The 26,382-nt window shown below is 44.4% G+C and overlaps 1 long non-coding RNA gene across 1 annotated transcript in view; it reads right to left on the bottom strand.

Annotated features, from left to right (window-relative positions):
• The window catches only part of LOC121393591, a 73,856-nt gene extending 71,930 nt beyond the window's left edge, over window positions 1–1,926 (bottom strand). The window contains exon 1 of the long non-coding RNA XR_005961172.1: window positions 1,460–1,926. This is a non-coding gene — a long non-coding RNA (uncharacterized LOC121393591). The remainder of the gene's footprint in view (window positions 1–1,459) is intronic.
• Window positions 1,927–26,382: the final 24,456 nt, after the last annotated feature.

Here is a 26,382-nt window from a genome sequence, read left to right as displayed (position 1 = left end):
CAAACAGCCCCCTACCAGCCCACAATATGGTAACTTTCTATTGAATCATACAGCAGCCCCTCCGGCATTTGCCAGAACCAACAGATTGCCAGTCCAGGCCTGATTGCAAGTCCTGGCCTGTTCACTATTTGCTCTTTGAGTCCTACACCCATTCAGGCCCAGACTGGCAATCTGTGGGTTCTGGCAAATGCCAAAGGGTCTGCTGTAAGATGCCATAGACACTATTTATTGGGCCGGTGGGGGGCTGTTTGGTCCTCTGTGCAGTTTAAATGCCAGGGCTTGTTTTGACTCACAGTCCAGACCTGTACCCATTTGTTTCTCTGTTCTGTGTACTTGCTTAGCTCTGCCTGGCTATTGTACACATACACTGTTGCTCCCTATTGCAATTGCGTTTGTATATTTCTGGCTTTTCTGTTCCATACCTGTCATTTATGATACCTTCTGTGTTCTGTATACCCAACTTTCTTTCTGTTTTGTGTCATGCTGCACCCTGTCTAGATTTTTTACTGTTTATACATTCAATTCACAATATTCTCTCTGTTCTATGTATTCGTATTCCAATCGATGTAACATACACTGTGCATATGTAGACACCGAATTCAGAAAGCTGTGTCTCTGTCTCTGTATCCTCATACCTGGTCTTTCACTATCAATCCAAAACTGAAATACACAGTAGGCCCTGACATTTGAACTACACAGAATCCCAAACAGTCCCCCATAGACCTAATAAAATAGTGAATGTCTGACTTCCAACAACCACCCTGGCAATTTCCAGAATATACAGACTGTCCATGTAGGCCTATTAACTATTCATTCTTTGCTTCATGTAAAATATATTATCTGTGTTCTCTGTTTGTCTATGAAATGTTCTGCCCCAGGGTCAAAACAGAGGGGGAGGATATGTGACAGGGTTAGGGTTAAACACTACTGTCTTCCAGGAAAGTAAATGGAAAAGAGTACATTTAGGTTTTGTAGAGGGATACTCGGCCCAGGTAGGGTTAATATTCCCTCTCAGCCAGGTAATAAAGTGGCAGCTGAGGGAGGATCTACCTGGCAATGTAAAAGGACTGTGTGAGCACAGTTTAGGGCTCTCCAAACACCTCCTAGAGTGGAGGGAAGTGTGGTGCTGTGAGAGACACTGCCTGGCAGAAGGAGCTTTGCTGCCAGCAAGAGAGCTACAGAGGTTGGAGGGGAAGCCAGCAGGGCTGAGTGTGAAGCCCAAATGCTCTGAAGTTCCAGAGGGTGAGTGTTTCCCTTGATGGTGAGCAACCAGAGGGGGGGGACCCTGAATGTTTTGCAGTGTATTTGCTGAACTGCACCCTGCATGTTCTACAGTGAAGGTGTTGAACTGTAACCTGAACATTTTTCTGTTGCATTTTTGTTGGGAATGCATAGTGCTTTAAGACCAGTAACATCATTTTTCATAATTTAAAAAAACTAATGTATATACATAACTTACCTACAATATGCTGATCTTTCCTGCTGTAAGGGTAAGAGGTTGGAGAAATCTCAAACCGGCACTGTCCCATGGTGTCCAAGGGGTCTCTGCCATCTTCTTCCTTGTTCTTCTTCATCTTCTGTACGTGCGCGCTGCTGTGGCTCTCTTCCGGGACCAACTTCCTGTTTTGTGACATCACTTCCGGAAGTGACGTCACATAGCAACCGAGTTTTCAGATGGCGTCGGTAGTGCGGCTTCATTTCCCGGCTGCATCTCCAAGGGAGCGGATGCTTATTTTGGCTGCTCTCTCTTCACTGCTGACAGGAACAGGCTGCTGACAGGAACAGGCTGCTGACAGGAATGCTGAATCTTCACACAGGACAGGATCACTGCTTCACTTTTGGGTCACCTGAGGTCTGTTATTTTGGTCCTGATCTGAGGTCTGTTATTTTGGTCCTGATCTGAGGTCTGCCTGGTCTAGGGTCTGGTTTTATTATTGGTACATATAGCAGGGGGGATACCTGGTCAGGGGTCTGATTTTATTATTGGTACATATAGCAGGGGGGATACCTGGTCTGGGGTCTGATTTTAATATTGGTACATATAGAAGGGGTATACCTGGTCTGGGGTCTGGTTTTATTATTAGTACATAAAGCAGGGGGGATACATGGTCTGGGGTCTGATTTTATTATTGGTACATATAGCAGGGGGGCCGCCTGGTCTGGGGGTCTCGATTTATTATTGGTACATATAGCAGGGGGGATACCTGGTCTGGGGTCTGATTTTATTATTAGTACATATAGCAGGGGGGGATACCTGGTCTGGGGTCTGATTTTAATATTGGTACATATAGAAGGGGTATACCTGGTCTGGGGTCTGGTTTTATTATTGGTACATAAAGCAGGGGGGATACATGGTCTGGGGTCTGATTTTATTATTGGTACATATAGCAGGGGGGCCACCTGGTCTGGGGTCTGGTTTCATTATTGGAACATATAGCAGGGGGGATACTAATAGCTGTATAGAGTGGGGGGCACATGGTTCCTGCAGTAGCTGGGGGGGGCTCTGTGGTCTGATATTACTATTATTAGTGCATACATGGGGGCCACAGGCATTGTATTGCAGACATCCTATTAGTGTATGTGGTGAGATGCCACATGTCTGGGCCCTCTAATCTTCTCATTGTCTGGATTCTTCTGATCCAATAGTATATGTCACAGTTGTCTACAGGTCTGGGGCCCTCTAATCCTCTCATTGTCTGGGTTCTGATGATATTGTCATTGCCTTTAGCTATTGCTAATTTGGGCCATGGTCTGGGGTCTACTTACTATTATTTACTAATAGCTTTATAGAGCTGAGTCCACAGGGTTTGGGGGTCTGCTTTTTATTATTGGTACATAAAGCAGGGGGCCACCTGGTCTGGGGTCTGGATTTATTATTGCTGCAATAAAGCAGGGGGGATACCTGGTCTGGGGTCTGGTTTTATTATTGGTACATAAAGCAGGGGGGCCACCTGGTCTGGGGTCTGAGTTTTTTTTTTGCTGCAATATAGCAGGGGGGCTGCCTGGTCTCGGGTCTGGTTTTATTATTGGTACATATAACAGGGGGGATACCTATAGCTGTATAGAGTGGGGGGCACATGGTTACTGCAGTAGCTGGGGGGGGCTCTGTGGTCTGATATTACTATTATTATTGCATACATTGGGGCCACATGCATTGTATTGCAGACATCCTATTAGTGTATGTGGTGAGATGCCACATGTCTGGGCCCTCTAATCTTCTCATTGTCTGGATTCTTCTGATCCAATAGTATATGTCACAGTTGTCTACAGGTCTGGGGCCCTCTAATCCTCTCATTGTCTGGGTTCTGATGATATTGTCATTGCCTTTAGCTATTGCTAATTTGGGCCATGGTCTGGGGTCTACTTACTATTATTTACTAATAGCTTTATAGATCTGAGTCCACAGGGTTTGGGGGTCTGCTTTTTATTATTGGTACATAAAGCAGGGGGGCCACCTGGTCTGGGGTCTGGATTTATTATTGCTGCAATAAAGCAGGGGTGATACCTGGTCTGGGGTCTGGTTTTATTATTGGGACATATAGCAGGGGGGATACCTATAGCTGTATAGAGTGGGGGGTACATGGTTACTGCAGTAGATAGGGGAGGCTCTGTGGTCTGATATTACTATTATTAGTGCATACTTTGGGGCCACATGCATTGTATTGCAGACATCCTATTAGTGTATGTGGTGAGATGCCATATGTCTGGGTCCTCTAATCCTCTCATTGTCTCTATTCTTCTGATACAATAGTATATGTCACAGGTGTCTACAGGTCTGGGGCCCTCTAATCCTCTCATTGTCTGGGTTCTGATGATATTGTCATTGCCTTTAGCTATTGCTTATTTGGGCCATGGTCTGGGGTCTACTTACTATTGTTTACTAATAGCTTTATAGAGCTGAGGCCACAGGGTTTGGGGGTCTGCTTTTTATTATTGGTACATAAAGCAGGGGGATACCTGGTCTGGGGTCTGATTTTATTATTGCTGCAATAAAGCAGGGGGGATACCTGGTCTGGGGTCTGGTTTTATTATTGGTACATAAAGCAGGGGGGTCGCCTGGTCTGGGGTCTGATTTTATTATTGGTACATAAAGCAGGGGGGCCCCCTAGTCTGGGGTTTGGTTTTATTATTGGTACATATAGCAGGGGGGATACCTGGTCTGGGGTCTGATTTTATTAGTGCTTCAATAAAGCAGGGGGGATACCAGCTCTGGGGTCTGATTTGTTTATTGGTACATAGCAGGGGGGGCGCCTGGTCTGGGGTCTGGTTTTATTATTGGTACATATAGCAGGGGGGCCGCCTGGTCTGGGGTCTGGTTTTATTATTGCTGCAATACAGCAGGGGGGGCGCCTGGTCTGGGGTCTGGTTTTATTATTGGTAAATATAGCAGGGGGGATACTAATAGCTGTATAGAGTGGGGGGCACATGGTTACTGCAGTAGATGGGGGGGGCTCTATGGTCTGATATTACTATTATTAGTGCATACATGGGGGCCACAGGCATTGTATTGCAGACATCCTATTAGTGTATGTGGTGAGATGCCACATGTCTGGGCCCTCTAATCTTCTCATTGTCTGGATTCTTCTGATCCAATAGTATATGTCACAGTTGTCTACAGGTCTGGGGCCCTCTAATCCTCTCATTGTCTGGGTTCTGATGATATTGTCATTGCCTTTAGCTATTGCTAATTTGGGCCATGGTCTGGGGTCTACTTACTATTATTTACTAATAGCTTTATAGAGCTGAGTCCACAGGGTTTGGGGGTCTGCTTTTTATTATTGGTACATAAAGCAGGGGGCCACCTGGTCTGGGGTCTGGATTTATTATTGCTGCAATAAAGCAGGGGGGATACCTGGTCTGGGGTCTGGTTTTATTATTGGTACATAAAGCAGGGGGGCCACCTGGTCTGGGGTCTGAGTTTTTTTTTTGCTGCAATATAGCAGGGGGGCTGCCTGGTCTCGGGTCTGGTTTTATTATTGGTACATATAACAGGGGGGATACCTATAGCTGTATAGAGTGGGGGGCACATGGTTACTGCAGTAGCTGGGGGGGGCTCTGTGGTCTGATATTACTATTATTATTGCATACATTGGGGCCACATGCATTGTATTGCAGACATCCTATTAGTGTATGTGGTGAGATGCCACATGTCTGGGCCCTCTAATCTTCTCATTGTCTGGATTCTTCTGATCCAATAGTATATGTCACAGTTGTCTACAGGTCTGGGGCCCTCTAATCCTCTCATTGTCTGGGTTCTGATGATATTGTCATTGCCTTTAGCTATTGCTAATTTGGGCCATGGTCTGGGGTCTACTTACTATTATTTACTAATAGCTTTATAGATCTGAGTCCACAGGGTTTGGGGGTCTGCTTTTTATTATTGGTACATAAAGCAGGGGGGCCACCTGGTCTGGGGTCTGGATTTATTATTGCTGCAATAAAGCAGGGGTGATACCTGGTCTGGGGTCTGGTTTTATTATTGGGACATATAGCAGGGGGGATACCTATAGCTGTATAGAGTGGGGGGTACATGGTTACTGCAGTAGATAGGGGAGGCTCTGTGGTCTGATATTACTATTATTAGTGCATACTTTGGGGCCACATGCATTGTATTGCAGACATCCTATTAGTGTATGTGGTGAGATGCCATATGTCTGGGTCCTCTAATCCTCTCATTGTCTCTATTCTTCTGATACAATAGTATATGTCACAGGTGTCTACAGGTCTGGGGCCCTCTAATCCTCTCATTGTCTGGGTTCTGATGATATTGTCATTGCCTTTAGCTATTGCTTATTTGGGCCATGGTCTGGGGTCTACTTACTATTGTTTACTAATAGCTTTATAGAGCTGAGGCCACAGGGTTTGGGGGTCTGCTTTTTATTATTGGTACATAAAGCAGGGGGATACCTGGTCTGGGGTCTGATTTTATTATTGCTGCAATAAAGCAGGGGGGATACCTGGTCTGGGGTCTGGTTTTATTATTGGTACATAAAGCAGGGGGGTCGCCTGGTCTGGGGTCTGATTTTATTATTGGTACATAAAGCAGGGGGGCCCCCTAGTCTGGGGTTTGGTTTTATTATTGGTACATATAGCAGGGGGGATACCTGGTCTGGGGTCTGATTTTATTAGTGCTTCAATAAAGCAGGGGGGATACCAGCTCTGGGGTCTGATTTGTTTATTGGTACATAGCAGGGGGGGCGCCTGGTCTGGGGTCTGGTTTTATTATTGGTACATATAGCAGGGGGGCCGCCTGGTCTGGGGTCTGGTTTTATTATTGCTGCAATACAGCAGGGGGGGCGCCTGGTCTGGGGTCTGGTTTTATTATTGGTAAATATAGCAGGGGGGATACTAATAGCTGTATAGAGTGGGGGGCACATGGTTACTGCAGTAGATGGGGGGGCTCTATGGTCTGATATTACTATTATTAGTGCATACATTGGGGCCACATGCATTGTATTGCAGACATCCTATTAGTGTATGTGGTGAGATGCCACATGTCTGGGCCCTCTAATCTTCTCATTGTCTGGATTCTTCTGATCCAATAGTATATGTCACAGGTGTCTACAGGTCTGGGGCCCTCTAATCCTCTCAATGTCTGGGTTGTGATGATATTGTCATTGTCTTTAGCTATTGCTAATTTGGGCCATGGTCTTGGGTCTACTTACTATTATTTACTAATAGCTTTATAGAGCTGAGGCCACAGGTTTATGGGGTCTGCTTTTTATTATTGGTACATAAAGCAGGGGGGATACCTGGTCTGGGGTCTGATTATATTATTGGTACATATAGCAGGGGGGCCACCTGGTCTGGGGTCTGGATTTATTATTGCTGCAATAAAGCAGGGGGGATACCTGTTCTGGGGTCTGGTTTTATTATTGGTACATAAAGCAGGGGGGCCATCTGGTCTGGGGTCTGATTTTATTATTGCTGCAATAAAGCAGGGGGGCTGCCTGGTCTCGGGTCTGGTTTTATTATTGGTACATATAGCAGGGGGGATACCAATACCTTCATAGAGTGGGGGGCACATGGTTACTGCAGTAGATCGGGGGGGCTCTGAGGTCTGATATTACTATTATTAGTGCATACATTGGGGCCACATGCATTGTATTGCAGACATCCTATTAGTGTATGTGGTGAGATGCCACATGTCTGGGCCCTCTAATCTTCTCATTGTCTGGATTCTTCTGATCCAATAGTATATGTCACAGGTGTCTACAGGTCTGGGGCCCTGTAATCCTCTCATTGTCTGGGTTCTGATGATATTGTCATTGCCCTTAGCTATTGCTAATTTGGGCCATGGTCTGGGGTCTACTTACTATTATTTACTAATAGCTTTATAGAGCTGATTCCACAGGGTTTGGGGGTCTGCTTTTTATTATTGGTACATATAGCAGGGGGGATACCTGGTCTGGGGTCTGATTTTATTATTGGTACATATAGCAGGGGGGATACCTGGTCTGGGGTCTGGTTTTATTATTGGTAAATATAGCAGGGGGGATACCTGGTCTGGGGTCTGGTTTTATTTTTGGTACATATAGCAGGGGGGATACCTGGTCTGGGGTCTGATTTTATTATTGGTACATATAGCAGGGGGGATACCTGGTCTGGGGTCTGATTTTATTATTGCTGCAATAAAGCAGGGGGGATACCTGGTCTGGGGTCTGGTTTTATTAATGGTACATATAGCAGGGGGGCCACCTGGTCTGGGGACTGGTTTTATTATTGGTACATATAGCAGGGGGAAACTAATAGCTGTATAGAGTGGGGGCACATGGTTACTGCAGTAGATAGGGGGGGCTCTGAGGTCCGATATTACTATTATTAGTGCATACATTGGGGCCACATGCATTGTATTGCAGACATCCTATTAGTGTATGTGGTGAGATGCCACATGTCTGGGCCCTCTAATCCTCTCATTGTCTGGATTCTTCTGATACAATAGTATATGTCACAGGTGTCTACAGGTCTGGGGCCCTCTAATCCTCTCATTGTCTGGGTTCTGCTGATCCAATAGTATATGTCACAGGTGTCTACAGGTCTGGGTTCTGATGATATTGTTATTGCCTTTAGCTATTGCTTATTTGGGCCATGGTCTGGGGTCTATTTACTATCATTTACTAATAGCTTTATAGAGTTGAGGCCACTGGGTTTGGGGGTCTGCTCTTTATTATTGGTACATAAAGCAGGGGGGATACCTGGTCTGGGGTCTGATTTTATTATTGGTACATATAGCAGGGGGCTGCCTATTCTGGGGTCTGGATTTATTATTGCTGCAATAAAGCAGGGGGGATACCTGGTCTTGGGTCTGGTTTTATTTTTGGTACATAAAGCAGGGGGGTCGCCTAACTGGGGTCTGATCTTATTATTGGTACATAAAGCAGGGGGGCCCCCTAGTCTGGGGTTTGGTTTTATTATTGGTACATATAGCCGGGGGAGATACCTGGTCTGGGGTCTGATTTTATTATTGCTTCAATAAAACAGGGGGGATACCTGTTCTGGGGTCTGGTTTTATTATTGGTACATAGCAGGGGGGCCGCCTGGTCTGGGGTCTGGTTTTATTATTGGTACATATAGCAGGGGGCCGCCTGGTCTGGGGTCTGGTTTCATTATTGCTGCAATACAGCAGGGAGGCTGCCTGGTCTCGGGTCTGGTTTTATTATTGGTACATATAACAGGGGGGATACTAATAGCTGTATAGAGTGGGGGGCACATGGTTACTGCAGTAGATAGGGGGGCTCTGTGGTCTGATATTGCTATTATTAGTGCATACATTGGGGCCACATGTATTGTATTGCAGACATCCTATTAGTGTATGTGGTGAGATGCCACATGTCTGGGCCTTCTAATCCTCTCATTGTCTGGGTTCTGATGATATTGTCTTTGCCTTTAGCTATTGCTAATTTGGGCCATGGTCTGGGGTCTACTTACTATTATTTACTAATAGCTTTATAGAGCTGAGGCCACAGGGTTATAGGGTCTGATTTTATTATTGGTACATATAGCAGGGAGGCCGCCTGGTCTGGGTTCTGGATTTATTATTGCTGCAATAAAGCAGGGGGGATACCTGGTCTGGTGTCTGTTTTTATTATTGGTACATATAGCAGGGGGATACCTGGTCTGGGGTCTGATTTTATTATTGCTTCAATAAAGCAGGGGGGATACCTGGTCTGGGGTCTGATTTTATTATTGATACATAAAGCAGGGGGGATACCTTGTCTGGGGTCTGGTTTTATTATTGGTACATATAGCAGGGGGGCTGCCTGGTCTCAGGTCTGGTTTTATTATTGGTACATATAGCAGGGGGGATACCAATAGCTGTATAGAGGGGGGCACATGGTTACTGCAGTAGATAGAGGGGGCTCTGTGGTCTGATATTACTATTATAAGTGCATACATTGGGGCCACATGCATTGTATTGCAGACATACTATTAGTGTATGTGGTGAGATGCCACATGTGTGGGCCCTCTAATCCTCTCATTGTCTGGATTCTTCTGATCCAATAGTATATGTCCCAGGTTTCTACAGGTCTGGGTCCCTCTAATCCTCTCATTGTCTGGGTTTTGCTGATCCAATAGTATATGTCACAGATGTCTACAGGTCTGGGGCCCTCTAATCCTCTCATTGTCTGGGTTCTGATGATGTTGTCATTGCCTTTAGCTATTGCTAATTTGGGCCATGGTCTTGGGTCTACTTACTATTATTTACTAATAGCTTTATAGAGGCCACAGGGTTATGGGGTCTGCTTTTTATTATTGGTACATAAAGCAGGATGGGTACCTGGTCTGGGGTCTGATTTTATTATTGGTACATATAGCAGGGGGGCCACCTGGTCTGGGGTCTGGATTTATTATTGCTGCAATAAAGCAGGGGGGATACCTGGTCTGGGGTTTGTTTTTATTATTGGTACATAAAGCAGGGGGGTCACCTGGTCTGATTTTATTATTGGTACATATAGCAGGGGGGCCACCTGGTCTAGGGTCTGGTTTTATTATTGGTACATATAGCAGGGGGATACCTGGTCTGGGGTCTGGTTTTATTATTGGTACATATAGCAGGGGGGGATACCTGGTCTGGGGTCTGTTTGTTCTTTACACATTTTGCACTTATAGTAACAGCTGACCCCCCACAATGCTCTGTGTACTTATAGTAACAGCTGAACCCCCCAATGCTGTGTGTACTTATAGTAACAGCTGACCCCCCACAATGCTCTGTGTACTTCTAGTAACAGCTGACCCCCCAACACTCTGTGTACTTATAGTGACAGCTGACCCCCCCAACACTCTGTGTACTTATAGTAACAGCTGACCCCCCCAACACTCTGTGTACTTAGTAACAGCTGACCCCCCACAATGCTCTTTGTACTTATAGTAACAGCTGACTCCCCAATGCTCTGTGCACTTATAGTAACAGCTGACCCCCAACGCTCTGTGCACCTATAGTAACAGCTGACCCCCCCCCAATGCTCTGTGTACTTAGTAACAGCTGACCCCCCCACAATGCTCTGTGCACTTATAGTAACAGCTGACCCCCCACAATGCTCTGTGTACTTATAGTAACAGCTGACCCCCCCAACACTCTGTGCACTTATAGCAACAGCTAACCCCCCAATGCTCTGTGTACTTATAGTAACAGCTGACCCCCCACAATGCTCTTTGTACTTATAGTAACAGCTGACCCCCCCCAATGCTCTGTGCACTTATAGTAACAGCTGACCCCCAACGCTCTGTGCACCTATAGTAACAGCTGACCCCCCACAACGCTCTGTGTACTTAGTAACAGCTGACCCCCCACAATGCTCTGTGTACTTAGTAACAGCTGACCCCCCACAATGCTCTGTGTACTTAGTAACAGCTGACCCCCCAATGCTCTGTGTACTTATAGTAACAGCTGACCCCCCCAACCTCTGCCGCTAATGGTAAATGAACAGTACTTGTGAATTGTAATTGTTGCTAAGCGATGTTTGTAATGTGTTCCAGTGTACTTTATGAAACCTGTCTTGTAACAATCTAAGTACCCCCTGTTGTAAAAAAAACTGTATGATAAAATGTAGACCCCTGACCCTGTATATGCCAGCTGTATGCACTAATTAAATTAGCAGACCCTGTAGCCCAAAGCACTTTGCAGTAGCAGCTGTCCCCCCCAATGCTCTGTGCACTTATAGTAACAGCTGACCCCCCACAAAGCTCTGTGTACTTAGAAACAGCTGACCCCCCCCAATGCTCTGTGCACTTAGTAACAGCTGAACCCCCCAATGCTATGTGTACTTATAGTAACAGCTGACCCCCCACAATGCTCTGTGTACTTCTAGTAACAGCTGACCCCCCAACACTCTGTGTACTTATAGTGACAGCTGACCCCCCCCAACACTCTGTGTACTTATAGTAACAGCTGACCCCCCAACACTCTGTGTACTTAGTAACAGCTGACCCCCCACAATGCTCTTTGTACTTATAGTAACAGCTGACCCCCCCAACGCTCTGTGCACCTATAGTAACAGCTGACCCCCCCCAATGCTCTGTGTACTTAGTAACAGCTGACCCCCCCACAATGCTCTGTGCACTTATAGTAACAGCTGACCCCCCACAATGCTCTGTGTACTTATAGTAACAGCTGACCCCCCCAACACTCTGTGCACTAATAGCAACAGCTAACCCCCCAATGCTCTGTGTACTTATAGTAACAGCTGACCCCTCCAATGCTCTGTGTACTTATATTAACAGCTGACCCCCCAATGCTCTGTATACTTATAGTAACAGCTGACCCCCCAATGCTCTGTGTACGTATAGTAACAGCTGACCCCCCCAACCTCTGCCACTAATGGTAAATGAACAGTACTTGTGAATTGTAATTGTTGCTAAGCGATGTTTGTAATGTGTTCCAGTGTACTTTATGAAACCTATCTTGTAATGATCTAAGTACCCCCTGTTGTAAAAAAACTGTATGATAAAATGTAGACCCATATGTTCCCAACTGCATTTTAGGAAACTTGTGTTTCAAATATTTGTGTGTATCTATGTCCACTGTATCATGTTGTTTGATTAAAAGAAGAACAAATAACTAATGTTTGTACATTTTTTATTGAAAAAAATCATAAAGAATAATAAATATAAACAAATTCAAACATCAATGAAAAATAAAAAATCACAAAAGACATCAGTCTAAAGCCATATCAAAAGCATTATAGTCAAATGCCTATAGAAATCCTCTGTACCGGCCTTTGGGGTCTGGATAAGAGCTGCAGACTTTTTGAATGACACAGGCTGTAATAGCCACCCGTTTCTTTGGCCTTAAGTAGCCATAAATCCAGGCAATGAATGACCGATAGGAAGTCTGTCATAATTTTCTGTAGAAGAAAGAGAGGATTAGTGATCTGTACAAAAATGTTGCTCTCCACTAGTCATCACACACTAAGGGGATAGGTTGTGTGACATTATTTTATGTAGGGCTAACACTGGCAGGACTTTATGGAGCAAACCGTTGTTGGAGCTAAAGTGTCAAAAGTCAGATGAACTTGCCTGTTGTGGCTGCGTATTCCACCTGTGGGGCGATGCATGTTAAAAAATATCTGCAAGTATTCCAGGTGGGATTTACATAAACACCCCAGGTAAAATTTCCTGCTATGGCAGATGCAGGGTTGGAAAAAGTTAGGGTTGGAAAAAAGATAGGGTTGGAAAAAGTTAGGGTTGGAAAAAAGATAGGGTTGGCAAAGATAGGGTTGGAAAAAAGATAGGGTTGGAAAAAGATAAGGTTGGAAAAAGATAAGGTTGGAAAAAAGATAGGGTTGGAATAAGATAGGGTTGGAAAAAAGATAGGGTTGGACAAAGATAGGGTTGGAAAAAAGATAGGGTTGGAAAAAGATAGGGTTGGAAAAAAGATAGGATTGTAAAAAGTTAGGGTTGGAAAAAAAGATAGGGTTGGAAAAAGATAGGGTTGGAAAAAAGATAGGATTGTAAAAAGTTAGGGTTGGAAAAAAGATAGGGTTGGAAAAAGATAGGGTTGGAAAAAGATAGGGTTGGAAAAAAGATAGGGTTGGAAAAAGATAGGGTTGGAAAAAAAATAGGGTTGGAAAAAGATAGGCTTGGATAAAAGATAGGATTGGGAAAAGTTAATGTTGGATAAAAGATAGGGTTGGACAAAGATAGGGTTGGAAAAAAGATAGGGTTGGAAAAAAGATAGGGTTGGAAAGATATAGGGTTGGAAAAAAGATAGGGTTGGAAAAAGATAGGGTTGGCAAAAGATAGGGTTGGAAAAAAGATAGGGTTGGAAAAAGATAGGGTTGGAAAAAAGATAGGGTTGGAAAAAGAAAGGGTTGGAAAAAGATAGGGTTGGAAAAAAGATAGGATTGGAAAAAGTTAGGGTTGGAAAAAAGATAGGTTTGGAAACAGATAGGCTTGGAAACAGATAGGGTTGGAAAAAAGATAGGGATGGAAAAAGTTAGGGTTGGAAAAAAGATAGGGTTGGAAAAAGTTAGGGTTGGAAAAAAGATAGGGTTGGAAAAAGATAGGGTTGGAAAAAAGATATTGTTGGAAACAAATAGGGTTGGAAAAAAGATAGGGTTGGAAAAAGTTAGGGTTGGAAAAAAGATAGGGTTGGAAAAAGATAGGGTTGGAAAAAAGATAGGGTTGGAAAAAGATAGGGTTGGAAACAGATAGGGTTGGAAAAAAGATAGGGTTGGAAAAAGTTAGGGTTGGAAAAAAGATAGGGTTGGAAAAAGTTAGGGTTGGAAAAAAGATAGGGTTGGAAAAAGATAGGGTTGGAAAAAAGATAGGGTTGGAAAAAAATAGGGTTGGAAAAAAGATAGGGTAGGAAAAAGTTGGGGTTGGAAAAAAGATAGGGTTGGAAAAAGATAGGGTTGGAAAAGAGATAGGGATGGAAAGATATAGGGTTGGAAAAAAGATAGGGTTGGACAAAGATAGGGTTGGAAAAAAGATAGGGTTGGAAAAAGAAAGGGTTGGAAAAAAGAAAGGGTTGGAAAAAAGATAGGGTTGGAAAAAGATAGGGTTGGAAAAAGTTAGGTTTGGAAAAAAGATAGAATTAGAAAAAGTTAGGGTTGGAAAAAAGATAGGGTTGGAAAAAGATAGGGTTGGAAAAAGATAGGATTGGAAAAAAAATAGGGTTGGAAAAAGATAGGGTTGGAAACAGATAGGGTTGGAAAAAAGATAGGGTTGGAAAAAGTTAGGGTTGGAAAAAAGATAGGGTTGGAAAAAGTTAGGGGTGGAAAAAAAGATAGGGTTGGAAAAAGATAGGGTTGGAAACAAATAGGGTTGGAAAAAAGATAGGGTTGGAAAAAGATAGGGTTGGAAAAAAGATAGGGTTGGAAACAGATAGGCTTGGAAACAGATAGGGTTGGAAAAAAGATAGGGTTGGAAAAAGTTAGGGTTGGAAAAAAGATAGGGTTGGAAAAAGTTAGGGTTGGAAAAAAGATAGGGTTGGAAAAAGATAGGGTTGGAAAAAAGATATTGTTGGAAACAAATAGGGTTGGAAAAAGATAGGGTTGGAAACAGATAGGGTTGGAAAAAGTTAGGGTTGGAAAAAAGATAGGGTTGGAAAAAGATAGGGTTGGAAAAAAGATAGGGTTGGAAAAAGATAGGGTTGGAAACAGATAGGGTTGGAAAAAAGATAGGGTTGGAAAAAGTTAGGGTTGGAAAAAAGATAGGGTTGGAAAAAGATAGGGTTGGAAAAGAGATAGGGTTGGAAAGATATAGGGTTGGAAAAAGATAGGGTTGGACAAAGATAGGGTTGGAAAAAAGATAGGGTTGGAAAAAGAAAGGGTTGGAAAAAAGAAAGGGTTGGAAAAAGATAGGGTTGGAAAAAGATAGGGTTGGAAAAAGTTAGGTTTGGAAAAAAGATAGAATTAGAAAAAGTTAGGGTTGGAAAAAAGATAGGGTTGGAAAAAGATAGGGTTGGAAAAAGATAGGATTGGAAAAAAGATAGGGTTGGAAAAAGTTAGGGTTGGAAAAAAGATAGGGTTGGAAAAAGATAGGGTTGGAAAAAAGATAGGGTTGGAAAAAGATAGGGTTGGAAACAGATAGGGTTGGAAAAAAGATAGGGTTGGAAAAAGTTAGGGTTGGAAAAAAGATAGGGTTGGAAAAAGTTAGGGTTGGAAAAAAGATAGGGTTGGAAACAGATAGGGTTGGAAAAAAGATAGGGTTGGAAAAAGTTAGGGTTGGAAAAAAGATAGGGTTGGAAAAAGTTAGGGTTGGAAAAAAGATAGGGTTGGAAAAAGATAGGGTTGGAAAAAAGATAGGGTTGGAAACAATAGGGTTGGAAAAAAGATAGGGTTGGAAAAAGTTAGGGTTGGAAAAAAGATAGGGTTGGAAAAAGATAGGGTTGGAAAAGAGATAGGGTTGGAAAGATATAGGGTTGGAAAGATATAGGGTTGGAAAAAAGATAGGGTTGGACAAAGATAGGGTTGGAAAAAAGATAGGGTTGGAAAAAGAAAGGGTTGGAAAAAAGAAAGGGTTGGAAAAAAGATAGGGTTGGAAAAAGATAGGGTTGGAAAAAGTTAGGTTTGGAAAAAAGATAGAATTAGAAAAAGTTAGGGTTGGAAAAAAGATAGGGTTGGAAAAAGATAGGGTTGGAAAAAGATAGGGTTGGGGTTGGAAAAAGATAGGGTTAGGGTTGAAAAAAGATAGGGTTGGAAAGATTGAGGGCTGCTGTGATTTCTCGGGGTTGTGGCCGTACAGGGTTATAGGGATGGGCGAAGATTTTGGTACTTTGGTACCAAAGGTGGGGGCGAGTGTGAGGAGGGATTGGTGTTGGGGTTAGTGTTAGGACTTAGGGTTGGAAAAGATAGGGTAAGGGTTAGGGTTGGAAAAAGCCAGGGTTAGGGTTGGAAAAAGATAGGGTTAGGGTTGAAAAAAGATAGGGTTAGGGTTGGAAAAAGATAGGGTTAGGGTTGAAAAAAGATAGGGTTAGGGTTGGAAAAGAAAGGTTTAGGGTTGAAAAAATTTAGGGTTAGGGTTGGAAAAAGATAGGGTTAGGGTTGGAAAAAGATAGGGTTAGGGTTGAAAAAAGATAGGGTTAGGGTTGGAAAAAGATAGGGTTAGGGTTGAAAAAAGATAGGGTTAGGGTTGGAAAAGACAGGGTTAGGGTTGGAAAAAGATAGGGTTAGGGTTGGAAAAAGATAGGGTTAGGGTTGAAAAAAGATAGGGTTAGGGTTGGAAAAAGATAGGGTTAGGGTTGAAAAAAGATAGGGTTGGAAAGATTGAGGGCTGCTGTGATTTCTCGGGGTTGTGGCCGTACAGGGTTATAGGGATGGGCGAAGATTTTGGTACTTTGGTACCAAAGGTGGGGGCGAGTGTGAGGAGGGATTGGTGTTGGGGTTAGTGTTAGGACTTAGGGTTGGAAAAAGATAGGGTAAGGGTTAGGGTTGGAAAAAGCCAGGGTTAGGGTTGGAAAAAGATAGGGTTAGGGTTGAAAAAAGATAGGGTTAGGGTTGGAAAAAGATAGGGTTAGGGTTGAAAAAAGATAGGGTTAGGGTTGGAAAAGACAGGGTTAGGGTTGAAAAAAGATAGGGTTAGGGTTGGAAAAAGATAGGGTTAGGGTTGGAAAAAGATAGGGTTAGGGTTGAAAAAAGATAGGGTTAGGGTTGGAAAAAGATAGGGTTAGGGTTGAAAAAAGATAGGGTTAGGGTTGGAAAAGACAGGGTTAGGGTTGGAAAAAGATAGGGTTAGGGTTGGAAAAAGATAGGGTTAGGGTTGAAAAAAGATAGGGTTAGGGTTGGAAAAAGATAGGGTTAGGGTTGAAAAAAGATAGGGTTGGAAAGATTGAGGGCTGCTGTGATTTCTCGGGGTTGTGGCCGTACAGGGTTATAGGGATGGGCGAAGATTTTGGTACTTTGGTACCAAAGGTGGGGGCGAGTGTGAGGAGGGATTGGTGTTGGGGTTAGTGTTAGGACTTAGGGTTGGAAAAAGATAGGGTAAGGGTTAGGGTTGGAAAAAGCCAGGGTTAGGGTTGGAAAAAGATAGGGTTAGGGTTGAAAAAAGATAGGGTTAGGGTTGGAAAAAGATAGGGTTAGGGTTGAAAAAAGATAGGGTTAGGGTTGGAAAAGACAGGGTTAGGGTTGAAAAAAGATAGGGTTAGGGTTGGAAAAAGATAGGGTTAGGGTTGGAAAAAGATAGGGTTAGGGTTGAAAAAAGATAGGGTTAGGGTTGGAAAAAGATAGGGTTAGGGTTGAAAAAAGATAGGGTTAGGGTTGGAAAAGACAGGGTTAGGGTTGGAAAAAGATAGGGTTAGGGTTGGAAAAAGATAGGGTTAGGGTTGAAAAAAGATAGGGTTAGGGTTGGAAAAAGATAGGGTTAGGGTTGGAAAAAGATAGGGTTAGGGTTGAAAAAAGATAGGGTTGGAAAGATTGAGGGCTGCTGTGATTTCTCGGGGTTGTGGCCGTACAGGGTTATAGGGATGGGCGAAGATTTTGGTACTTTGGTACCAAAGGTGGGGGCGAGTGTGAGGAGGGATTGGTGTTGGGGTTAGTGTTAGGACTTAGGGTTGGAAAAAGATAGGGTAAGGGTTAGGGTTGGAAAAAGCCAGGGTTAGGGTTGGAAAAAGATAGGGTTAGGGTTGAAAAAAGATAGGGTTAGGGTTGGAAAAAGATAGGGTTAGGGTTGAAAAAAGATAGGGTTAGGGTTGGAAAAGACAGGGTTAGGGTTGAAAAAAGATAGGGTTAGGGTTGGAAAAAGATAGGGTTAGGGTTGGAAAAAGATAGGGTTAGGGTTGAAAAAAGATAGGGTTAGGGTTGGAAAAAGATAGGGTTAGGGTTGAAAAAGATAGGGTTAGGGTTGGAAAAGACAGGGTTAGGGTTGGAAAAAGATAGGGTTAGGGTTGGAAAAAGATAGGGTTAGGGTTGAAAAAAGATAGGGTTAGGGTTGGAAAAAGATAGGGTTAGGGTTGAAAAAAGATAGGGTTGGAAAGATTGAGGGCTGCTGTGATTTCTCGGGGTTGTGGCCGTACAGGGTTATAGGGATGGGCGAAGATTTTGGTACTTTGGTACCAAAGGTGGGGGCGAGTGTGAGGAGGGATTGGTGTTGGGGTTAGTGTTAGGACTTAGGGTTGGAAAAAGATAGGGTAAGGGTTAGGGTTGGAAAAAGCCAGGGTTAGGGTTGGAAAAAGATAGGGTTAGGGTTGAAAAAAGATAGGGTTAGGGTTGGAAAAAGATAGGGTTAGGGTTGAAAAAAGATAGGGTTAGGGTTGGAAAAGACAGGGTTAGGGTTGAAAAAAGATAGGGTTAGGGTTGGAAAAAGATAGGGTTAGGGTTGGAAAAAGATAGGGTTAGGGTTGAAAAAAGATAGGGTTAGGGTTGGAAAAAGATAGGGTTAGGGTTGAAAAAAGATAGGGTTAGGGTTGGAAAAGACAGGGTTAGGGTTGGAAAAAGATAGGGTTAGGGTTGGAAAAAGATAGGGTTAGGGTTGAAAAAAGATAGGGTTAGGGTTGGAAAAAGATAGGGTTAGGGTTGAAAAAAGATAGGGTTGGAAAGATTGAGGGCTGCTGTGATTTCTCGGGGTTGTGGCCGTACAGGGTTATAGGGATGGGCGAAGATTTTGGTACTTTGGTACCAAAGGTGGGGGCGAGTGTGAGGAGGGATTGGTGTTGGGGTTAGTGTTAGGACTTAGGGTTGGAAAAAGATAGGGTAAGGGTTAGGGTTGGAAAAAGCCAGGGTTAGGGTTGGAAAAAGATAGGGTTAGGGTTGAAAAAAGATAGGGTTAGGGTTGGAAAAAGATAGGGTTAGGGTTGAAAAAAGATAGGGTTAGGGTTGGAAAAGACAGGGTTAGGGTTGAAAAAAGATAGGGTTAGGGTTGGAAAAAGATAGGGTTAGGGTTGGAAAAAGATAGGGTTAGGGTTGAAAAAAGATAGGGTTAGGGTTGGAAAAAGATAGGGTTAGGGTTGAAAAAAGATAGGGTTAGGGTTGGAAAAGACAGGGTTAGGGTTGGAAAAAGATAGGGTTAGGGTTGGAAAAAGATAGGGTTAGGGTTGAAAAAAGATAGGGTTAGGGTTGGAAAAAGATAGGGTTAGGGTTGAAAAAAGATAGGGTTGGAAAGATTGAGGGCTGCTGTGATTTCTCGGGGTTGTGGCCGTACAGGGTTATAGGGATGGGCGAAGATTTTGGTACTTTGGTACCAAAGGTGGGGGCGAGTGTGAGGAGGGATTGGTGTTGGGGTTAGTGTTAGGACTTAGGGTTGGAAAAAGATAGGGTAAGGGTTAGGGTTGGAAAAAGCCAGGGTTAGGGTTGGAAAAAGATAGGGTTAGGGTTGAAAAAAGATAGGGTTAGGGTTGGAAAAAGATAGGGTTAGGGTTGAAAAAAGATAGGGTTAGGTTGGAAAGACAGGGTTAGGGTTGAAAAAAGATAGGGTTAGGGTTGGAAAAAGATAGGGTTAGCGTTGAAAAAAGATTAGGGTTGGGTTGGAAAAAGATAGGGTTAATCGGGTTGAAAAAGATTAGGGTTGGAAAGATTGAGGGCTGCCGTGATTTCTCCGGGGGTTGTGGCCGTACAGGGTTAATGGGATGGGCCGAAGATTTTGGGTACCTTTGGTACCAAAGGTGGGGGCGAGTGTGAGGAGGATTGGTGTTGGGGTTAGTGTTAGGCACTTAGGGTTGGAAAAAGATAGGGTAGGTTAGGGTTAGGAAAAAAGCCAGGGTTAGGGTTGGAAAAGATAGGGTTACGGGTTGGAAAAGGTAGGGTTGGAAAAAGGATAGGGTTAGGGTTGAAAAAAAGGTTAGGGTTAGGAAAGGGTTAGGGTTGAAAAAAAGATAGGGTTAGGGCGGCGGCCTGGAAAGACAGGGTTTAGGGTTGGAAAAAAGATAGGTTAGTGGTTGGAAAAAGATAGGGTGAGGGTTTGAAAAAAAGATAGGGTTAGGGTTGGAAAAGATAGGGTTAGGTATGAAAAAAGATAGGTTGGAAAGCTTGAGGGCTGCTGTGATTTCTCGGGGTTGTTGGCCGTTACAGGTTATAGGGGATGGATGCCGAAATTTTGGTCTTGGTACCAAAAGGTGGGGGCGAGTTGAGGAGGGATTGTGTTGGGGTTAGTGTTAGGACTGAAGGTGGAAAAAGATTAGGGTAAGGTTAGCGTTGGAAAAAGCCAGGGTTAGGTTGGAAAAGAAGGGTTAGGGTTGAAAAAAGATAGGTTAGGGTGGAAAACTAGGGTCTAGGGTTGAAAAAGATAGGGATAGGAGTTGGAAAAGGAACAGGTTCAGGTTGAAAAAAAACTAGGGTTAGGGTTTGGAAAAAGATAGGGGTTAGGCGTTGGAAAAGATAGGGTTGGGTTGACAAAAGATGGGTTTCAGGGTTGCGAAAAAGAATTGGTTAGGGTTTGAAAAAGAGTAGAGAGTTAGGCGTTGGAAAAGACAGGGTAGGGTTGGAAAAAGATCTAGGGTTAGGGTTTGGACAGATAGGGGTTAGGTTGAAAAAAGATAGGGTTAGGGTTGCGAAAAGATAGGGTTAGGTGTGAAAAAAAGATAGGGTGGGGGGAAAGATTGAGGGTGCTGATGTTTCTCGGGGTTGTAGGCCATACGGGTTAATAGGGATGGGGCGAAGATTTGGTACTTGGTACAAAGGTGGGGGCTGAGTGTGAGAGGATGGTGTTGGGAGTGTTAGGACTTAGGGTTGGAAAAAGATTAGATGGTTAAGGAGTTCAGGGTGGGGAAAAAGCCAGGTTTAGGTTGGAAAAAGATAGGGTTAGGGTTGAAAAACAGAATCAGGGTCTCGGTTGGAAAAAGACTGGTTAGGGTTTGAAAAAGATAGGCGTAGGGTTGTGGAAAAGAAGGGTTAGGGTTTGAAAAAAGATAGTTAGGGTGCGAAAAAGATAGGCGTTAGGGTTGGAAAAAAGATAGGGTTAGGCTTTGAAAAAGATAGGGTTAGGTTGGAAAAAATACGGGTTAGGGTTGAAAAAAGATAGGTTAGGGTTGGCAAAAGACAGGCGTTAGGCGGTTGGGAAAAAGATAGGGTTTAGGGATTGGAAAAGATAGGTTACGGGTTGAAAAATAAAAGATAGTGTTAGGGTTGGAAAAACGATAGGCGTTAGGTTGGAAAAAGATAGGGTTTAGGGTTGAAAAAAGATAGGTTGGAAGATTGGAGGGTCTGCGGTGATTTCTCAGGGTTGTGGCCGGCTACAGGGTTATAGGATGGGCGAAGATTATGTTACTTGGTACCAAAGGTGGGGGCGAGTGTGAGGAGGGATTGGTGATTGGGGTTAGTGTTAGGACTTAGGGTTTGGAAAAAGATAGGTAAGGTTAGGGGTTGGAAAAAGCCAGGGTTAGGGTTGGAAAAAGATAGGGTTAGGTTGAAAAAAGATGGGTTTAGCGGGTGAAAAAGATTAGCGTTAGTAGTGAAAAAAGACTAGGTTAGGGTTAGGGTTAGGGTTAGGGTTAGGGTTTAGGGTTAGGGTTAGTGTTATTAGGGTTTAGGTTGAGGGTTGTGATTAGGGGTTAGGGTTAGGGTTAGGGTTAGGGTTAGGTTAGGGTTAGGGTAGGGTTAGGGTTTAGGGTTAGGGTTAGGGTTAGGGTTAGGTAGTTAGGGTTTAGGGTTAGGGTTAGGGTTTAGGTTAGGATTAGGGTTAGGGTTAGGGTTAGGTTAGGGGTTAGGGGGTTAGGGTTAGGGTTAGGGTTAGGGTTAGTGTATTAGGGTTAGGGGTTAGGGTTAGGGTTAGGGTTAGGGTTAGGGTTAGGGTTAGGGTTAGGGTAGGTTAGGGTTAGGGTTAGTGTTTAGGGTTATAGGGTTAGGGTTAGGGTTAGGGTTAGGGTTAGGATTTTATAATGATTTTATTAAAAACCTCAACGAAAAATAACAAATTAAGAGCGTGTTTCAGACCGAGCCATATAGCCGCGTCGACGTTGCAAATCGTGACGGACAACGCGACACCCTCCCGCAGTCTGAAGGCGCCAGCATCATTGGCAGTAGCTTTTGCAAAAAGACAGCAACGAACGACGCGTCTCGCGTGCCATAAAGAGTTTCTTGGTGGCCTGGGTGAAAAGAAACCAAAAAGGAAACTGAATGTACAATGAGAACGAGCGGTGCTCCATGCGATGACAGTTCCAGATGAAGTATCCCCTTGGTGTGGATCTTTAAAGTCCCACGTAAAGACTGAAATCAGGCAAAAAATCAAACCCAATATTATGCATAACGAAAAAACACAAGAAATGAGGTACCAAACTTAAAAATGCATTGATGTAATTAACACACCATAAAAAAAGGAAGGCATTATATCCACCAGTTCTCATGGGTACTGGTATATTAAGTTGGATGAGCTCGTTTACAACTGCGGATACAATGTTTTGTACAAATATGTTCATGTGACCCAAAGAACGCTTGCAGCGGAACTGCCAAAGGTGGTACTTAAAAGCGGCAATAAGCAGGTAGGTCTGTTTGTCTGTGTAGACAGTGTTGTCCATGAGGCCATATGCTAACTGCGCATAACCTGCTCGTTTTAGGGGCGGCAAGTGGAGTCGAGCAGCCACGGAGTGCCTGGCTTCTTTTGCTACTGGGCAATCGACTAGGAAATGCTGCTGGGTCTCCGCTACTGCACAGCCCCAGGGACACACTCTGTCTGCATTGGGAAGATGAGGGTAGTTGCCCCTTACTTTCATCTTTACCGTGAAAGGCATAACCACTGCGTGTCAAAAAATTTTAGCCGGCAAGCCGCTTACTTATGAACAGCGAGAGGGACCTTCTTGTTTCATGTCTCCTACGCATTCCCTTTAACACAGGTTCCGCTGCTAAAATGGGCCTGTACGGCAATGCTGGCCAGTAAAGGGCGTTTTTCTGGGAACGTGTGTCCAACTCCTGCTTTCAGCAAGGCCCATTTCCCCTAATACAGGACTAGAGGGGGCCAGCGACATAGCGGAAGTATGGGATGGCTGCCTTGTCTAACCCTGGGCGCAATTTTTCCCCCCGCTTCCACTTGCTAAGGACAGGACTGAGCTGCAGCAAGCAATTGTAACTTCCATGGCGGCGAGAGGATCTGCGTCTAGGTCAAAAAATTGAACTTTAGGAAAAATGGCTGCAAAGAATGCTACCGACATACCATGTCGAGGCCACCTTTGGCTTTAGGCAAGTAGGTGATGCCTTCTCTTCATCAGATTGATTTTATTTCCCCATAGCATCAGGAAAAACAGGGACTGCAATGCGGTGTATAACTCAGTTGGGACTGGATAAACATAAGATAAGTGAAGGAACATAGGGACCAGGTAAGACTTGACCATAGCAACCCTTTCCCTGCAAGTCAGCCGCCATTTTACACCAGCGCTGAATTTTTGCCTTTCCGGCGTCTAATTTTTCAGCCCAATTTGTAGTTGCGGATGCTTCCCTCCCAAATTTGATGCCCAAGGCCTGAATTTGGGTGGAGGTGGTCGGGAAATTCGCTACTTGGAAGGCCGGTTGCGAGTCCGACACCCAGAGTGCTTCTGACTTCTCAACATTCACTGCTGACCCAGAGGCTGCAGAATAAGCATCGATCGTCTCCACCAAGGTACCCACCTCCGAAGAGCCGGAGACCCAGACAGAAACGTCATCCGCATAGCGATCAAGGAGATCGGAGGAGACCGGGGAACAAAGACGCCCTCCAGCCCGCTCTGTCGCAAACGTCTGAGGAACGGATCTAGGGCGAGAACGTACAAGAGAGGGCTAAGAGGGCAGCCCTGCCGCACACCAGCCGCGACCGAGAATCTGTCACCTCGCCAGCCGTTGATCAGAGGGAAGCACTCTCCCTCCCGGTATAATGTTTGGAGCCAATGTATAAATTGCCCTGGGACGCCGTACTTGGCCAAAACAGCCCACAAGTATGGATGTTGCACCCGGTCGAAAGCCTTGGCCTGGTCCAAACACAAAAGATATTTCTCAGCATTGGAAAATTTAGCATATTCCACCATTTCCCTTATGGTTGCAGCTGCTTTAACACTCCTCTACCTTTCACAGCACAGTATTTGCTCTGGAGTGAGCAAATGGTTTGAAACCGCATAAAGTCTGTTAAATAGGATTTTAGCTAAAATTTTCCTGTCTGTATTTAACAGCGCTATCGGCCTCCAGTTTTCAATTTTACACTGGTCTTTTACCTTTTGATAGTAGGATTAGAGCAGATTCTCTCATTGAGTTTGGGAGCAGTCCCCTCTTTAAGCAGTCACTGAAAACTTCAGTAAGTACTGGGATAAGCTCTAGCTGAAAGGCTCGATAGAGAACTCTGAGGTTTAGCCCGTCCGGGCCTGGATTTCCTCAATGGCAGGGCAGCAATAGCCTCTGATACTTCAGCTTCAGAAATGTCCTCTAACAAGAAGCTGAGATCTACCTGAGGATAAGGGACATTAACCGTATTAAGAAAGTCCTCAATTTCGGCAGGGGGAATATCTTTCTCGCTAAACAGATCTTTATAATAATCAATGATGACCCCAAGGATGCCATTTTTGGATTTTTGGAACAGGCCCTTTGCATCCAAAAGCCCTGTCACTAGTCTGGATTTTTCTTTCTCACGACACTGAAGATAAGGATCAGGTGTTATAAATTTCCCATAATCTCTCTCAAATATTAAAGAAGAAAATCTGGAGTACTGTAGCTGCCTCATTTTAATCTTAAGAGTTAAAACATCAGCCTTACACAGATTGTCTGAGATCGCGTTCTCCAACCTGCTCCTAGTGGCAAGATATGCCCTGTAACGCTTTGTGGCCTTGGCCGATGCCCTAGATTTAAACAAATGTTTGAAAGAGGTCTTTGCTTGCTCCCACCACTCTGGTAAGGAGTCGTAGAAATCTCTCCTCTGTAACTGTTCAAGCAGTAAGTGTTTTGATTGAGTTTGTAATAGCGGGGTCAACAAGGGCTTGCGGTCCCAGTCTCCACATGCCCCTTCCCCTTTGCGGGAGCGATGAAGCTCCGATCACGGCTGATAGAGCCAGATGGTCCGAAAAATTCCACTTCTGCTTCTTTGCAATCCGTAAAAGCGGCAGTTTTATTCACAAAAATATAATCGATCTCGAACTTCGAACACCGCAGCTATAAGTATGCGCAGGTTTCCTGCCATTGGCTGAGAGAATATCCACCAGGCCCGCCCGATGCACCATAGTTCGTAGGGAGCCTGAGGTGTTTTTTGATGAAACAAGGCCTTGATAAAATCACCCGTCAAAAGCAGCACGTGACGGTACTAGAAGATACTGGGCAATTTCCGCCCATAGCTCTTTCCTTTGTGGGGAGTTGCGGACCGTAAACATTGATCAGGCGGTACTTCTCAGTGCCGAGAGAGAAATCGAGCAAAAGACATCTCCGATGGAAATCTCTATCAGTCTGTGAATGTTAGGCTGGAGCGGCTCTCTGAAGAGAATTCCGACACCTGCGGCAGGCCTCATCGGCTATGGACCCAGGACAAGAAGCACCAGCCTTCCGAGCTCCCTCTGGCTTTTGGCCACATTCATGTAACTTATAACAACGGGTGAGCGCCGAGTTTCCTGCAGAGACAGATGATGTCTGCCCTCCCGACGACTGCCAACACTAATGCCATATGCTGAAAGAACCCTGGCCTTGTCAACGAATTTGATCCTGCCATGCGTTTACTGTAAGTATTCGAAACTGAGGAATTAGCCATCGATGAATTTTTTAAGCAGCAGTCAGACGATTCCTACGAGAGCGAAGTAGTTTCCTCCTTTTTGTCCTGAACCTCGCTGCGAACTGCCTAGATGAATTCAGCCGTTTTGGTCAGCAAGCTGATACGCGGCCTGGAGCCGTTTCCCACTGACATGGGAGCAATGGCATGCTGTCACCATTGTCGCCCGGGTCTTATCGGAGTCAGTGTATTAGGGTTTAGGTTTAGGGTTAGGGTAGGGTTAGGGTTAGGGTTAGGGTTAGGGTTGTAGGGTTATTAGGGTTAGGGTTAGGGTTAGGGTTAGGGTTAGGGTTAGGTTATAGGGTTATAGGCTATTAGGGTTAGGGTTAGGGTTAGGGTTAGGGTTATTAGGGTTAGGTTAGGGTTAGGGTTTAGGTTAGGGTTAGGGTAGGGTTTAGGGTTAGGTTAGGTTAGGGTTAGGTTAGGGTTAGTTAGGGTTTAGGGTTATTAGGGTTAGGGTTTAGTGTATTAGGGTTTAGGGTTAGGTTAGGTTAAGGTTAAGGGTTAGGGTTAGGGTTAGGTTAGGGTTAGGGTTTAGGGTTTAAGGGTTAGGTTAGGGTTAGGGTAGGGTTCGGGTGTGGGTTAGTTAGGGTTAGGGTTAGGGTTAGGTTAGTAGGGTTAGGGTTAGGGTTAGGGTTAGGGTTAGGGTTTAGGGATAAGGGTATGGGCGAAGATTTTGGTACTTTGGTACCCAAAGTGGGGGCGAGTGTGAGGAGGGATTGGTGTTGGGGAGTGTTAGGACTTAGGGTTGGAAAAAGATAGGGTAAGGGTTAGGGTTGGAAAAGCTAGGGTTAGGGTTGAAAAAAG

Source organism: Xenopus laevis, chromosome 5L (genome assembly GCF_017654675.1).
Source record: "Xenopus laevis strain J_2021 chromosome 5L, Xenopus_laevis_v10.1, whole genome shotgun sequence".
Lineage (NCBI taxonomy): Eukaryota > Metazoa > Chordata > Amphibia > Anura > Pipidae > Xenopus > Xenopus laevis.
Note: the sequence above shows the minus strand (reverse complement) of the source record. Positions and strands in the feature narration are given on the sequence as shown.